This window comes from Triticum aestivum, chromosome 4B (assembly GCF_018294505.1).
Source record: "Triticum aestivum cultivar Chinese Spring chromosome 4B, IWGSC CS RefSeq v2.1, whole genome shotgun sequence".
NCBI classification, from domain to species: Eukaryota; Viridiplantae; Streptophyta; class Magnoliopsida; order Poales; family Poaceae; genus Triticum; species Triticum aestivum.
Genome location: NC_057804.1, coordinates 378,398,994 through 378,403,799, shown reverse-complemented (window position 1 = coordinate 378,403,799; position 4,806 = coordinate 378,398,994). Strand labels below are relative to the sequence as shown.

The following is a 4,806-nucleotide window of genomic DNA, read 5'->3' as shown; positions in this document are numbered from 1 at the left end:
GGAATTAATCTCTGAAACTCTCTCTTCTCTTGCTATTGTACTCTGAATTTTTGTACTGTTCTACTAAGTTGTTTATTCAGTTTCAGATTTGTGCTTGTGTAGTGTTAAATCTGTCATATGTGAATTGTTCTGGAGCATGTGGCTCCCTGTTCTCGTATGTGTTAATTAGTTAAATTGGTCACCTGAGTACTGCACTTGTTGCATAGTCGTGTTGGTTTAATTTGTAGTTACTGTGTTGCTCAAGTACCTGTGATATATAAATATGTGTGAGTTCTTGATGTGAAAAATCTATCTTCTGTCATATAAACTTGTTACTTCCCTCTGTACATATTTTGTCATGCTGTTAGTTTCTGTTGTCTCTAGTAATTAGAAAACACCCAAAATATAGTGAAGATAATTCGAATCTCCCTTTTGCTTATTTTCATTTTCTTTGTCGTCAACTTTGGTTAGTTTAGGATTATATTTCCTTGTAATCATCACCCAAAATCGTGTTACCTAGCTTTAGCCGAGTATAGTTGCCGTCGCCTAGTCCCTGAGGAGAACACGACACTCGCAGTTTGGGTATAAAAACCCCACTGTACTTACTATCGATCATTTTGGCGCCGTTGCCGGGGACTAGCGTCGAGCGATTGTGTTAGGCTATAGACTAGATTTACTTTATTTCCTTGTTCAATTCGTCGTGTATTTCATCTTCAGTGTTTTTCTTCTACTTTCCCCCATTGTTGCTTCGGCTTATTAGGATACTAACCTTCTGACTAGTGTTTACTGTTTATGAGTGTGTGTAGGGAATCATAAATCTTTGCTGGTTGTTCTCTAGTTACACTTGGTTAAGATATGGCATTGCTTCGTGATCTTTGGATGCCAAGTAGTCAATGTTATATCACAGGACCGGTTTGGCCAACTATTGAGGCGGAGAATTTTGAGATGAAGCCTGGTCTTATTGCTTTGGTTCAACAACAACAGTTTGGAGGACTGCCCACTGAGGATCCCTATGAGCACTTATACCGAGTCATGGAGTATTCAGGTACAGTCAAGTACCATGGAGTTCCTCAAGATGCTATCAAGTGCATGATGTTCTCATTCTCTCTCCGGGATGATGCTCGTGCTTGGTATCGATCCTTGCCATCAAGATCATTCAGTTGGAACGAGATATCACAAGCTTTCTTGGATAAATATTTCCCACTACACAAGCAGTCCGCAATTCGAGATGAGATCCTCAGCTTCATTCAGCGTGAAGGCGAGAGCTTGTATGATGCTTGGGAGAGATACAAGGCTTTATTCAGGAGATGTCCTAACCATGGGCTCGAGAGATGGTTAGAGCTGCAGATATTCTATAGAGGATTGACTTGGGACACTCGATCTTATGTCGATATGGCAGCGGGCGGAGCTATTACAAACAAGACACTTGATGATGCTTTTCTACTGATTGAGAGCATAGCTTTCCACCAACTTCAGTGGTACAATGATAAGCCCACCTCTGATTCATTGGTTTGCTTGCAACATATCACTACACCTCAGCCGCCAATTCTTACACAAAATCCTGAACCTCTATCTCAGTGTGACAAGATTGAGCTTGCATGGATTATCTTTGACGATGATGACACCATTCTAGTTAACACATGCGCTACAGATCACATGGATACTAGTGTTGGAGATTCGGTTTTGCATTGTGATGATTCTTCCATGGATGAGCCGGAGCTGCAGTTAGTTACTTTTGATATTGAGGAGTCACCTTTAGTTCATATTGAGCATGTGCTGGTAGAGCCAGATATGGAGAAGTTCTCCTTCGATGATGTCAGCTGCATTGATTCCTCAACACTTGAGCCTGAGATGGAGAGCTTCATGGTTGATTATGATGAGGTGGATTCAGATGTCAAGGAGCCAAGCTCTACTATTTCACTTGTTGACATGAGTCCAGTGGAAATTTCTACAAGCACACCTCACTTGGTATCTTCAATTGAGGTAGTCCGAAGGTTCTTCCTAACTATCTCAGGTATGATCTCAGCTTTCTTGACAAGATATGCCATATCATGGATACTGCCTATGCAACATGCGGTCTATTGATGATATCTATTTGTCATATGCTTAGATATGCTTATGTGATAGGATACTCTATTGATGACTTAGAGGGCATTGTCCCTATCATTTGTATTGGCTTGTTTGTTGAGTGTTCTTTCAGGTTTACGCTTGTGTACCATTCATTGTGGGTTGACCAAGTTCGAGATGACATCCCATGGGATCCTGGTGGACTCAAAGCATGGCGATGAGGAGAAGCAATGGGGTACACATGAAGAAGAGTGAAGCTGGAGCATCCATGAGGAAGCAAGGGAGAAGAGCTGCAGCTGGTGAGGTGATCGAGCGAGTGCTACATGATCAAAGCCCGGTGAGATGTTTCATGACCCATTCTGAATATCATAAATACATGCTGCATTCAATTGCTAGTTGGGTTGCTTGAGCTAGTTATTACTTGTTGTCAAGCTGAAATTCACCTTTGGCATTGTGCTTGATGTGAATTTGTGAACTTGATTTCTGAATGCCTTGTAAACTAGTGATCTACACCATGCATGCTTTGCTGAAATTTGTGGAAGTTATTAGTTTTGAGTGCTCAAATCCCTAGTACACTAGAAAACTTGATCATTTTCTGCTTTTACCTTGATACACCTAGATCACCATGTTTAGATGCTGAATTTGTGCTAAGTGTGTTCCCATTGAGAGCAATCACCTAACCACTATGGATTAGCATGCTATGTTCCCTGGATCGGTAGCATGTGAACCAGACATGGAGAAGTGATGATTCCTGTTTTTGTGCTTATGCGTTGTTCATTTAAGATAAGTAATATTTAATAAATAAGTCTGGTCTACCTACAGTAGCATGTCATGTTCCCTGGATCGGTGGCATGTGAAATCTGGTAGCTTGGACAGTAATAAATAAATAAAAATGTAATTGTCAAACCAGGTGTATACCATGTTCTCGGGATCGGTGGTATGTTCCTTTGGGGAGACAAACAAAAAAAACTAATAATTGGTTGAGCCAGGTGTATACCATGTTCTCGGGATCGGTGGTATGTTCCTATGGTGAGACTAATAATAATATAATCATTGCTTTATCTCTGTAAATAAGTGATTTGATCACAAGATTTAATTCCAGTTCATTTTGTTCTTGGGATCATGCTCTCTTTAGGAACCATTTGGCACAGTCATCATTTAAACTTGTTGATCCTCTTTTATCATTGTAAAAGTTTAAAATGGTCATGCTTACTAGTATTCTATTGCTCTGTAGCACTCTTAACCATTGATTTTCACTAGTTAAGTCCAAAGCATGCCTTGTTTGGAGATCTACTTCACTCGGACATTCTCCAGTCAGCTCACTGTTCATTATCTAGCTCTTGTCATATTCCTTTGCTTGAGGACAAGCAAAAGTTTAAGTGTGGGGGAACTTGATAAGCACATTTCATACACATCTTTTGTCACTCAAATATGCGGTTTATTGATATATGACCATCATTTATTGCTGTAAAATATTGAATATTTGCATGAAAATCATATAAAGAGTCATTTACTAGTCATTTGTTTCTTTTGCAGATAAGTGCGAGAAGGCACTATAAACTTCAAGATCCGGACTAAGTGGCTAAGAGAACGAAGAAGAGGAGGAAGAATGGACTTGTGCGAGAAGAAACGAAGTAGCCGGGGGGCAACTATAGAAGAGAGGATCTACTTGGGAAGAAAGAAGAAAGGAGGAGGGCCAAAGTAAAAAAAAGACAAATCAGATCATGGGGGATCAAAATCCCTAGCACGCCTCCATTCCCCATCGGGCCTGGCATCTCATCTCCCTCTCCCCTTCTTCTCCACCACCGGCCACCGCCATGGCCAGGCCGGCGTGGTGGTGAGCCATTCACTGAGCGCCACCATCTCCTTCTCCTCCCTGAAGCCATCCATCTCCACCGTCCGCGCCAAGCACCACCAGCACCACTCCATCTCCACACCGCCGCCAGCACACACCGCCTATCCATCCAGCCGGCGCACCTCTCCCTGCTGTTTCCCCAACTTCATCTTCCCTTTGCTGATCCTCCACCTCTCCTCGTCCCCCAAACTGCTTGCTACTTCTCCTTCTATGAACCCTTGCTGCTGCTGTGCTTCTTCTTCCCTTACCCTACTGCCGCTTCTTCTTGCACCCTCTGCTAGCTGCTGTTTTCTCCCTCTGCTAATCTTGATGCAGATTCTCTTCAACTCGCCTCCCTGCTGATCTTCTCCATCGCCTGCACCATCTACAGCTACAAGCTTAAAGATTGACCGGGAATTAATCTCTGAAACTCTCTCTTCTCTTGCTACTGTACTCTGAATTTTTGTACTGTTCTACTAAGTTGTTTATTCAGTTTCAGATTTGTACTTGTGTAATGTTAAATATGTCATATGTGAATTGTTCTGGAGCATGTGGCTCCCTGTTCTCGTATGAGTTAATTAGTTAAATTGGTCACCTGAGTACTGCACTTGTTGCATAGTCGTGTTGGTTTAATTTGTAGTTACTGTGTTGCTCAAGTACCTGTGATATATAAATATGTGTGAGTTCTTGATGTGAAAAATCTATCTTCTGTCATATAAACTTGTTACTTCCCTCTGTACATATTTTGTCATGCTACTTCCCTTTTGTGTTAGTTTTTGTTGTCTCTAGTAATTAGAAAACACCCAAAATATAGTGAAGATAATTCGAATCTCCCTTTTGCTTATTTTCATTTTCTTTGTCGTCAACTTTGGTTAGTTTAGGATTATATTTCCTTGTAATCATCACCCAAAATCGTGTTACCTAGC

The 4,806-nt window shown here is 41.3% G+C and overlaps 1 non-coding gene across 1 annotated transcript; it reads right to left on the bottom strand.

Moving 5' to 3' along the window:
* Nucleotides 1-1,193: 1,193 nt before the first annotated feature.
* Nucleotides 1,194-1,304, bottom strand: LOC123095249 (small nucleolar RNA R71). Its single transcript, XR_006446148.1, has one exon. It is a non-coding gene; the product is annotated as a small nucleolar RNA R71 (small nucleolar RNA).
* Nucleotides 1,305-4,806: the final 3,502 nt, after the last annotated feature.